Source organism: Bombus huntii, chromosome 2 (genome assembly GCF_024542735.1).
Source record: "Bombus huntii isolate Logan2020A chromosome 2, iyBomHunt1.1, whole genome shotgun sequence".
In the NCBI taxonomy this organism is placed as follows: domain Eukaryota; kingdom Metazoa; phylum Arthropoda; class Insecta; order Hymenoptera; family Apidae; genus Bombus; species Bombus huntii.
In genome coordinates, this window is record NC_066239.1 from 10,447,477 (window position 1) to 10,460,558 (window position 13,082).

A 13,082-nucleotide genomic window follows, 5' to 3' on the forward strand; every position below is an offset into this window, starting at 1 on the left:
TTTCACAATTTTGTTCCATAAAAAACGGTATTAGAAAATGTAAGAAATTGCCTCGTCCTTCGCGCGTTAGAAATTTCCGGTGGCACGCGTGAAGTTCGAAGACCCTGAATAAAATTACGCGAAACACGGATACCAACAGGGATAATTTCGTTGATAACCAAAACTGGTTATCTCGGTACACCGGACGGCTACGGAGCTACTAACACGGTTCATTGTCCTTTTGTCAGTTAGACCACACATGCCTGCCGCCACTTACCGGCATCAAGCGACGTTTACAAAGGCGTAATTGTGATTTGTATCTACGTATCCCGCATGACGTCCATCGCGTGCGGAATTACAAGGAACGCAGCCTCGTCGTGATTGCACTTCCTGATAAACGTCTCTATCGAATTAGTAATTTTCGATCGTCCGTTGCGATTATTAATGGCGATATGCTCGCGGTGGAAACGCAACCCGTCCGAACATCCTCGGGTAATCTCGCGATGCACGCGTTTTTCGTGCACACTGTTGCGAAGCAATTATAAGTAGGCGTGTTCTGCGATCAGCATTGTTAGACACTAGACACGTTTCTTGCTCGTTGCTTGTCCTGTTTTTTTATTACTGTAATGTGATATACTGTTTAGTTAGCTGCGGTTACCGGCGTTGTTACTAGGAAGTTCCTATGGATGAAAGTGGTACAACTAGAACACATTTTACGTTAGAAATACGTACATGTATAGGTATGTATTTCAAGTATATGTATTTTTATATTTTACTTCGTATCGGGCATCGTGGATTTCGATTAATTGATTGTTCTTTGTGTGATCGTCTTATCATTGAAAGTTAGTTAATTTTATTTACTGTTGTTTTAAGAATCGAGATTAAATCTTTTCGGTAACTACTTTCAATGATACGAATGTTAATAGTTTTGTGGAATACTTCTCATCCGGTGTATAATTATAATTATACTGTAGATGTTTATGGAAATTTTTATTTCTAGAAATACAAGTAGAGAAACTTATTAAATATTAAACATTTAGACACTTATTACCGTGCTGCGATTAAAATTGTGTCACAATCGATACCCGAGTTGATCACAAATGAATAAAACATTAACAGAGAAAGGAATTTTATACATCTGATTCGATGGTACCTTGTTTCTCTAATTTATTCAAGCTCGGCCATTAGACAATCGGAAACATCCTCCTACTAGGCGTTACAGACATTTCAGTAGACAATTCTCTATTTAAAGCGACGCGCTTCGGTAGAATGACGACTTCATTATCATTCACGCGAGCATATTCACGGCGATAACAAGAAATCTATTGAAACGTAAACTGAAAGGCATCAGTGAAAAGAAGGGCATAAATCGAATCAACATAATGCATATTTAAGCGGAGTCAATGATAGCTTAGCCACAAATCAACTTTCGACGACCTTTCGAAACCAATTTCCGCCTAAATGAATCACAAACGACGCGATACTGCTGATACACGTCTGCTTCGTATGAGCATAACTTTCTGACTATCGTACATGTCATGGTTAGCTCGAATTTCCTTCTGACTGTAGTTTTCCTTTCTTCGTGGAATTGGAGAAAATTTCGTTACTAGTGAAACGTGTATGATTATCGGTTGGTTGGAAATTATTAGTGAAATCGACTCGGTATTGGATTTCTGGAACGATCGCGTCATTTTATTTATAAATTTTTCAATCGAATTACATTATCGGATTCTGTTCTCTAGCTTTTAAAGACAGTTCCAAGGATTCGCTTTATACTTTTTTCGCTGATATTTCTTCTACGTTCAAAGAACTGATTCGTAGTTGCTTAAATTTCATAAAATTATAGGATCCATGTGGAGGAAATAACAGCAAAAAAAATATTAAGCGAATAAAAACATTGTGAATGATATGTTGCGTTGACACAACATTGACGCCTAATAGATTAAAGAAATTCAACGGTGTGTAGCGTAATTCAATGATATATTTATAACATAGAGAAGCTATTACATGGTTCGTAGTGGGTTAATGACGAAACCCAATTGTATATTTTTACTGTCAATGGTTTTCAAAGAGATGTTTATCGACGGGGAGTCGTCGAAGAGGCTTGTCAAATTGATTCTCGACTACTTTACGCTTCATCCGAGTTTTAAATTGACACTAAGGAGATTAATATTTAGTTACTAAGCCGCGAAGTTTAACAACGGATTTCCTGTACACTGTTGTATAACAGGTAATTCTGTTTCGCATATTTCTGTCGGCAATCTGCAAGGGCTTCCCTGTTGCCATGCGCTCAAGGATCATGTTCAAGGCCTGGCAATCTGGCAAACTTCGTGATCGAAATCAACGGTTAATTTTAGTAACTCGGTTTTATTTTCACAATCCCATCTCCTACTCAATCCGAATTTATTTATTCAAAATTCGCATATCGGATTTAATCGGCTCTCCCCTCCCCCCTCTCCCCTCTTTCTCTCTGTAATTTACTTTCAAATCTGAGGATTCGAAACGATTGCTCAACTCGCTAAAAATCGTATATGATCGCATAATACCAGATGATAAGAGTAGCTAGGCAGAAATTGATTAGCTCGAGGAAAGCTTCTTCCTCGATTTGTCGTTGCTACACGTGAACAGCCGACGCTTGACTAAGCGTCAAATAAAGTAAAGGAAACCGCAAACGATGCAGCCGATCCATGTAAGTATAGCCGACAACGAGCCTAAGGCTACTTCCACAGGAAGATGCATGATGAGATACGCAATCAGAAGTACATATTGTAAAACACAGGAAGATACTCGTGCAATGCAGTATCCAGTTAATAAGGCGGTTGACAACGAGCGTTGATCACTTGTTTGTTTCTTAATTAATCTGATAACCGAATCATCCTTTAATCAGAAACTTCTACGTCCATGAAATTAGAAATTGACGAAAGTGAATGAATTTCAGATAGGTGAATTTTAATTTATTCCTAGCTATAAAATTTTGTTTCGTATAGGACCACGTTCTGGAGAAAATCGAATTAGAATATTTGCCGAGCGTGTATCAATTTTTGCCCAAGCATATTGAAACTCCATTCTCTTCAAAACAATGTCTTTTAAGCCAATGAAAATTTCAATCTACGTTTCTTACTTATTTTCACACGCGTAATAATCCCCCGTCAATTGTCCATTCCTGCGTAGTTAAAATTTCCATATAAATTCGCAGCTGTTCAATTCTGATTTTCTCGAGGTTGAAGGCCTCCACGCAACTTCGTCATTCTCGATTTTTGCCTTACTTTGAACCGTAGAACATCGCTGACCTCGATTGTACCACGAACTGAAAACCGTTGCGTACATCGTCGATATCTATCATGCGTTCATCGTCGATATCTATTATACGTACATCGTTACACGCGTATCTTCACGCGTGCAAATAGCCATAGAGTGTCTTCAACGAAGAAGCCGAGAAACGTGGTGTCGTGGGCTTTCGCCCGACGACGCTGTATACTCGGCCTTATAATCGCCTGGACAAATGGATATCTCCATTAGCATAGCTATAAGCGCACCCGAGAGACCCACATATGCACGGGCGCATAAAGTCAAAGTGCGTATGAGGATAACGGTATAATGGCGTGGCACGGCCGTGTACACGGAGACACCGAGACACACATCGTGCAGAGTGTAGGCGATGGTGAAAACGTCTGTGTGCGTTATGCGTTTCCAAGGACCTCGGAATTCGACGAACAGACACGGCGAAACGGCTAATCAACGCAACGGTTGGCCGTGATTTTCAAACGTTGCCGCAGGCAATGTCTATCGGTCAGGCTCACGCTTCACTACGTATTGGTTCCGCCTGTAATTTACTTACTCGTTGAACCTCATTGCCTGAAACACAATTGGTCGTATCGACGGCACGAAAACGAGCTTGCAACGTGTCTATCGCTGGAGATTAAGTTTGAAAGCTTGCACGATTCTAATGCGCGATATATGTATTATATGTAGAAGAGATATGGCGTGGTCGGAAAGTGGATTCTCCATCAACGATGGCATCGATGAATGTTATAGCATTCAGGGTCGTTGCAACGTTTTATAGTTCTATTATGCTTCATATGTTGTTGATTAAAGTTTACGGCACTTGTTGCTTCGATTCTCAGATTGATTGTGGCGATAGATTCACTTGAAAGTATTAATTGATATAACAATTCGATTGTACCGTGGCGTTTTCAATTAAAAATTTCGACGCCTGTAGGACTTGCGATTAAATTGTGGAATTTGCAGCAATAAGGCAACTTCAATTTAAATTGTATTTATTGGAATGGAAAGGTAGGTACAGGTTTCGTGTTCAAAAGTGTGAAAGTTTATTAAAATACGAATGTTAATCGACTACGAATGTCTGGAAAAATAATTTCATTTTCAGTTGGTTTTTACTGATTGATATTCAAATTACTATCCTTGTTGCGGCAACTGTTTCAGTTATTACAAAGTCGCCCATCTTTCATTGTAAATTGCGTAGTAAGAATTGAAAAATAAAATTTCATATTAATTAAATGTATGTATTCAATATTGTTTTTTATTTATAAGGCACAATTTGTTTTTCAAATCTTCGTGTTACGCGTGCAATCAATTACGAACGATCAACTAATTAAGAAACATGAGACGAAATATCCTAATATCATTATTCCTTGTTCCCAAGTAAACAGAAATCAGACATCAAAGACGGAAGGAAACGCGATTCATAATCCCTAACCTTGGGATCCTCGAGACAAAGAGGAAAAGTTAGGAAAACGATTAAACAGCCGTGTTGAGCGCTTTCTATGTCAAAATTATACTTTCATATGGGCAATTGCAATGCAGTTTTTTACGCGCGGCCCTACGATTTTTAACGCACTACTTGACGAGCTCGTTTGCTTCGTGAGAGCAAAAAGAAAAAAAAAAAAGAACGAGTATTGCAAAATTTTTAAACGAGCCGTGACTTGTACGAGTCTATTTAACTTCGTGATTAATGCGCGTGCGATATCCACAGCACGGAGGATTAATTGCGAGACGTTTCTCTTCGCACAATTTCATGTAACGTGTCTTCAACGTATCGCAAACTATGATTACACGCGTTACAAACCTCGTCCAATGAATAATACCACGAGTTTTAGCTTATGCTCACACGAGAAACCTTTTGTTTTGCCGCGAAAAGTGTGTCGTTGTATCTTCTCTGCGAGTACGTGGCAACGACGTAGTATTTAACTCGACGATTATATCAATGATTCTGAAGTTATGCACTACTTTAGAGTTTAGGTGGAAATCCGACCGGAGCGCAACGTAAATTATTGGCCAACGATTTTCGTAATCGTCTCTCGTGTCAGTCACTAGCTACCGTAACTTGTTTACACAAAAGCGAGCTTCGAGTTTGGAAACGCGTTACCGGAACAGTGAGACGTACTAAGTTAATTCGCGATTAAAATTTATTCTCGTTATATCATATTAATCGACCAGCTCTCTAGAAAATAGACGCGCAAGGGAAAATGGCAAATCGGATAAATTGCAATGGGGAATTTTAGTTCCGATCATTTAACGTTACCTATGTTTGAATTGATCTGGTTTCTAGGCTTATGGTTTTTAATGGTTTCTAATAATGACTCGCGAAGAACTTTGCCTTTTTATATTCATGAAACAGATAGAAATCTTGTAATAGCTCAACTATTTGACTAGAAAATACACTTGCCAGGTGTATGAATATTTATCAGAGACCTATAGGTTCTTCTTCATTTTAGAAAGTTTCTCAAATGAGCTTTCTAGTACTTGACGTATTTTGTGTTTAAAATTATACTTTATTATAATAGAAAGTCGCAAAGAGCTATTACATGTCGTGTGATACACTTTATTTTATATTTTTTTCATTTTAATGAACAAACAAAGAAGACAACTCGATGTACCCAGCGTGTACTTTGTTACCACTTTTTGTATAACGAAGAAAGATTAATGCGATTCCATGGGGATTTTTTTCTAAAGAAATAAACAACAGAAAGTTTTCTAATGTCATCAAAGTTTTTAGTTTTAAGTTGCTTTCATCTTTATTCATGATACTCTAATAACCTCTGCACTTTAACAACCTAACTTTCAACACTGCCCGCTGACTAATGGACACCTCGTACCTCGTACTAATTGCCTTTTTTTCTACAATTTGACGTCGCTAAATTGTTCTTAAACTTCGTTAACTGCTTTCCAAGTCATAAACTTAATCGTTTAGTAACAGCAAAACTATTTCGTTCTATGGAAATTTGCTTATTTGTGCCCATAATGTACTTAAAAGTACCGCGTTATTATTAATAGTATTTTATGGTATTAGTGATATCGCGTGATTCAAAATAACTCACGATTCAATATAGAATATAATTTTACAATAAACCCGCTATTTGAAAATAACTCTTTCATCGTTTGTTACTACGTGTACGTTGTTAACACGTCGTCGTGTGAGTCAACTCAACTTGAATTTTACTAATTCACAAAGAAATTCTATATGAAAAGATTATTTAACTTTACTACGATGCAACTGCGATAAAATTGTTGTTTCAAAATTCAGAAATCTTATATCGAAATTTTTCCAAGATTTAATACGATATTGCTATAGCAAAAAAGAAAGACGCATAAAACGATCGTCATTTGAAAATATCTTTCCATCGTCTATCAATATTCATTCGTATTGCTTTTACGTAACACTGCGTAAGTTAAAAGAACTGGGAAACCGCGGTGCAAAGGTTAAACGAGACGATGGGCATCGTTGTCGAAAAATTTCCGTCGCAGTTAGGATTTACCGGTGCGCTGAATTGGCCGGCATTATGTTACTTTTCCTTAGGATCGTTAACATCGGGCCCGCTCCGCAGGTAGCATATTTATGCTATCGCGAAATCCGAGATACAATGCCAGCCGATCGAGTTACACCGCCTGCGCCACCACGTTTATGGTTTATGCAAAACCTTCTTATGCTTGCATGACGCTCATGACACACTGCGTAAAACACAAGTCTATTAAGGCGACGTCTCTCCAGTGTACATATTTCACCGTGTACTTACATTCCTTGTTAGCGTACAATAAAAAGTTTCACCGTGGTAAAAACGTTTAGTGACTCTGTATCGATGGTAGGATTAGAAGAGAAAGAAACATTTCGTTCGATGATCCTGTCATTTCTACCCACTATGGTAAATGGGCAAGGTGACTTGGTGAATGTAAAAAAATGAAATCGTCTGGTTTTTGTGCAATTGTTCAGCAGTTTGTGAAAGTAAATATTCGAGTAAGTTTTTGCGTATTGCTGACACAAATATTATTACGGTAGTACGTATTTCAATCGTGTCTTTTGTTATTATTCGTTTTATTTCGGTAAAATATCCTTTTGCAATGAACAACACAGATGTCTTTTAATACATCCTAATGTAATAAATTATGAAATCGAGTAGATAATCTATAATTATATATCAGAGATGGTATCAATTATTCATAAATAGTGTTTTGAGTAAAGATGCCTTGTATGATAAGAGGTTTAAGATTGGAAGGTTCTTAGAACTTTTGTTAATATCTTAGATTCTAGTCGAGAGATTTTCTTAAATATTCTACTGTCTAACGAATTTGTTTTCTATTTGCATAAGGGTATTTCGCATACCTTTTCTTGCGAAAGGTAGTGGTTAGAGCAAAATTATTAAGCTAATTTAGCAATTATATCAATTTACCTTCAATTCAGTGGACATTCGAAGTCAAGAATGAGATACCTCGTAATCTAGCCTCGGCGTTCTATTTACTAAGCATATTATATCTTATGATAAATATGTACCTAGAATTGAAAGAGAAGCTGTAATCTGCAACTTTCATTTCAAAATTATTCCAACGTAGATCCAAAGCCAATTAGACGAATTAACAAATATTCACATTTTTTTTTCACACGATATACCGTACTATTGGGTTAGCAACTAAATGATTGCGGATTTTGTCAACACCTGCCTAATGAAAAAATCCGCAATTACTTAGTTGCCAATCCAATATAAACCTCTTAATAATCTTGACAACAATCTTGAAATATCAAAAATTCAACAAAATAGATATATAGCTACACCATTATCCAATAATATCAAGTCAGTTAAGATTAGCTATACTCACATAAACTACTAGAAATAATCTATTAGAACATCCTTGATTAAATGTCGCTGTTTGCACAAGAACGTTAATCAGATTCAGCATCGTTAAAAAAAATTACTTCTATCGATTCTATCGAGACGATTAATTTCCCTTGCCTTGACATCGATATTTCATCGAATCTCTATCAGGAATCAAGCTCTATCAATTATACCACTCGTTGGAAAAAGCAAGATATAAATTCAGCTGTTTCGATCGACGTCGAAGTATTAACTTTTATCATCGGTGACGTATTCTTTATTTGGGGACAGTCATTTCTTCTTGTTTATGTTTCATTATCGTTTAAACGTTATCGATATAAAAATTATCCGGTGTTACACGTAATAGCGGCAATAACATCCGATATTCCAGGGATTGCAAGCGACACTCGCGAAACAATCGTTCGCTGACACGCCGAATAAGCCATTCGTCATTGCATAATACGCTCCTTGTCGCTGAGAATGAGCGCCGATGCACTTCTACAGCTGGTTGACGGATTTCGAAACCCGGATAAAAATTCTTCAATGACTCATTGATTCAAGCTAATCGCGCATTAAACCACGATTCACCGTGCTCCTTACTTATTTCATTAAGTAAGAAACGTTAAACCTCTATAACGATATATAACTTGCAAGTTACGTAATCACGTACCTACGTATTATACTTTAAATCTCTTGATTTACGTAGTTACGATAGTGACGTACCATTATCTTTTAGAACAATACAGTACTTGTCAAAGTTTACCATACTTTAAATAATAATGCCTTGACTTATCATTGAATGAAAATGAAACGGTTTTATAAAAGCTTTGGTCACGAGGTTACAACTTCCTGATTTAATTGGGCATGACTTTTCTGCATATAATTACTGGTAGGCTTATGGGAATTATGTAAGATGATGTATATTTTGTTTAAAAATATTGAAGATAAAAGAAGCTAAAGTATCCTTTCGCTTGACCAAAGAAAGGGACGTTTTTGTCCTAAGCTTCTCCATTTTATGGCTATACGATTGAATATGAAAAGTATATACACGCGATAGAGATTCATTGCGTTGAAATGAACCAAGTAAAAAAAGAAAAGAAATCTGTTTTTTAATTCATAGCACCACGGTCCATGCTTCGCAAAACATCAAACTGTGTCCATCTAACTGCACTCAGTGGTACGTAGAAAGTGCATAAATATGTATGTCAATTCCGCTTACAAAACTGCTGATCCTTGACCAACGCGGTTCTGTCGGTAAAAGCGGAGTTCCCTTGAAAAATGCAGCTTTTCCTAATTGGTACAACCTTACGGAGAACGTGCAAACCAACTGCAAATACTCTTACGAACGTAAGTAACCTGTTATTTTACCTCGAGAAACAAAATATCTTTGCTCGTTTACATAAGTACGATCTAACTACACGGTCACGAATAGACAAAAGAGAATCGCATGACGGATCAGTCCGACATCTCAAGGAGACAACTTTCCGATTAGTCCCTCTCCATCGTCTACGTAATCTGCTCAATCTGCGGTGGGCAACGTGCGGTCTTATCATCGTTACGCCACGCAGTTCTCCGTGCTAAGGAAAATTGTACGTGAATGACACGATGGATTTCGAGGAAAAAGCAAATACGCTACTAATGACTCGACTAGATATACTCGTTGATCGAGAAATCATAATTTCTAATACGATTATTAAGCGTATGGATTTTCTTCGCTATAGTTTTCTGTGTGTAGATCGCGATTGTTTATTTTAATTAATGTCTTATGTGTACTTTTTCTAATATTTTGCGCGTGATGTATAGGCATTAATTTCGTTACCTGTTACTATATGGTATGCTCGTTTTCTTGGAAAAATAATAAAGGTAAAAAGTTTAACATCTTCAGTCTTCGTGGATACAAATATGTAATATGATCAAATATATATACATTTACTATATATTACTCTTTCTAATACACACTAGGGAAAATAAACTAATCAACGGGAAAATTTAAAACAATAATCGGAATGGATGTACCGTTATGCTCTTATTCACGCGAGTATCAATTCACGACTGCTTAAAATTTAGTAATCCTTATCTCATAGATATCAATATACTTGGCGTATGTTTGTCTTATTACCCATATACTTAATTGTTCTATGGATTTGAAGCGAATAAAATATGTACATATAAACTACAAAGGAAAGATTCTTATTTTATTCTAATTCCAAGAAATTCTTATTTAACGTAGATACAGTTTTCTAAAATTTTGTGAATTCCAAACTTCGATAAACTGTACTAATAATTATTAGTACTTATTATATTACTAATGAATTTTTAGCGTAATAACGGTAATAAATCAGAAACAAGCCGCAGTTACCTAATCCACCAACATCCTATTCCAATACGTTCCTTATTAATTTTTCTGTTACGAATCAGTTTCTCTATTTCTCTTTATGCTCGAAAAAGACAAAGAGAGGAAGAGTGGAAGAGGGAAGCAATATATACACGGAACACTAAAGCTTTCGCGTAGCAGTTGCGCAAGCCGCGAAACAATTAGATGTAAATCCCGGCAATGGACTTTCTAAATTCACGTATGAATTAGTCCGAGGGCCTCGATTAAACCGCACACTTCGAGTTCCCTGGCTGGATGTTTACCTACGTAACATATGCAACTCTCTCTCTGCGTCTTACTTCGTTTGTTTAATTTAAACAGACAATTGAAATAGGCAAAGGAAAGCAAGAAAATTTTTGAAATTAGAAACGATTGAATTAATTGCAATTAATTAAGCCGTGTCTTACGATACAATTAAACGTACCAATTTCTAATTTCTAATTTGAATTTCTGATTAATTAAAAATTGATTTCATTATGATTCATTATGGAGTAAAATCTTCGTGATCGAAACATATTATAAAGTATCAAAGCATGAAGATTTTGTACGTGATTATCTATTAACGATTCCTTTTACCCGAATTTAGACGTAGAATTCAGACTCTAGATAACCGATAACCGATACATTATTAACGTTTTATCGAGCTAAGTTATTTTGTATCTAGATAACCGATTTTCTACTGTACGTATGAAATACGTGTTATTTCTGATAAACATTGCAACATCTAACAAAGTGATCGAGATAAAGCAGACAATGCAGGTGTAATACAAATAACTCGAAATATTAATCCGAAAATATAATAACAGGATTATCGAAGTAGATACGCGTAACGCCACCTTGTTCGTATCACGATGGAAACGACACAGTGAGGTCGCGAATTAAAGTATTAAAACAGTGATATCGTTTGATGTAGCCGCGGACCACCTTGAGTCTCGAATTGTGAAAATTCGATCGTGAATTTCTATTTGAAATTTTACACTACAACAGACATGTGTTTTGTACGATCATATGTTTTTCCAAGCCTTTCAAATTATCAGTCAGTTTCCTAAATTGTATAATCCAGAAAGAAATTTGTTAAACGTACTACATATACGGAAATAAGCACACATAATTTAAATAGATTTGATATCGTCGGTCCTAAACCATACTCGAGCTTTCTTATCTTCTCTACGTGTTTCAAATTAGTGCGCCGGGTTTTCGAAACATGATAAACTTCAACGTCTGACTGATTTTATGACCATGAGATATCCCGATGCTTTCTTCCTGTTAGAATCCGCTTCTATTTTTAAGCAGCTACGTATTCCAACTGTAATACGATAAACGCCATGTATTTACACAATTGTAAGGTCATGGCGAATTAATAAAAAAACGAAAGTCGAGAAACATTCGCAAAAACACTTTACTATTCACAAGCAGTGTAACACTAAACCAGTGAAAGCACTAGACCGCAAAAAACGAAAAGCAACGGAACTTAATAAAGCGTAAGAACGAAGAAGAAAGAGAAGAAGAGAAAGAAAGAAAGTAAAAAGAGGGAGATAAATCGAAGAAACATGATAATACTGAGTGAGACGGAGGTAGAGAGCTGCAAGTGGCAAACGACGGTGTCGCATGTGCCTCTGCAGATAAGAGTCTGCAGTCGTCGGACTGGCGTTGTCTCTGCGCTTAAAAATTATGCTGCGCGATAGGAGGCGGCAGCGTGCGTCGCGTCAGCTTCGGTTGCGCAACTTGCGCCACGCAACGAAATTCGATCATCTTTGCCGCATAACGCCGCGGCGGACAGAGACAAAAAAGAGAAGGGGAAGAGGGATGAAGACACAGAAAAGCAGAGGGAGAGAGGCAGAACATTAAAGGTGACAAATGGCGGTGACATGGCGCAATTGAAGCGACGCCGGAGATGCTGGAAACCATAGCTCTCCACGCGAGGTCACCAGAAGAAGTAATCGCTAGCGACGTGCGACCTGGAGGAGGATTAGCCGATCGAACCGAATGAAATATCGCGAGGAAGTAGGCTGATTCAGAAAACGATCGAGGATGCACGTGAATTACAGAGCTTGACAAGAACTACGTACTTTTGCTATTAACCCTTTCACACTCGATATTTTAACAAGTTATTGATTGACTAAATAATAAATATTTTTTTTTTTTACTTCTTTTAAAAGATACCCAAGGAGATGTGTTTCCGAGGTTAATGATTAATAAATATTTTTAGAAAATTGGCCATAGACTTTAGTGCGTTATGTGTTCCTTGAAAAACCATCCAACAAGAAACCTGCTTCTATCGTTCACAATCAATAAGGAGCAATTTTTCTCGCGGGCTAAAATAGAGTTCGATCTTGAGAGGGTTGGACTCGTTTCAATCTTTCATTCTTGTCATTCCTTCTAGCATGCAAGCGTGAAAATAACTGCAAATGCTACTTAATTACAAAACGTGGCCGTCGACATAAGGAGTTTAAGCCTCGTTTCGGCATCGATGTTGAAACTGACGTTATTAATAAGATGAGATCGATCGAAAGTTGTCGAACTTCTGGTTCGTTCCAGTTTTTTACGTCGGACGGTCGAAGTCAAGGCGAGTTACTCGATTTCGTGCATGGCAACGAAGGGTAATTATTTTTATACGCGTCACC

At 37.0% G+C, this 13,082-nt stretch overlaps 1 protein-coding gene across 3 annotated transcripts in view; it reads right to left on the bottom strand.

The window, feature by feature from the left end:
• LOC126876230 (probable serine/threonine-protein kinase dyrk2) overlaps positions 1-13,082 on the bottom strand; it is a 264,752-nt gene that overhangs the window by 35,689 nt on the left and 215,981 nt on the right. The window lies entirely within an intron of this gene.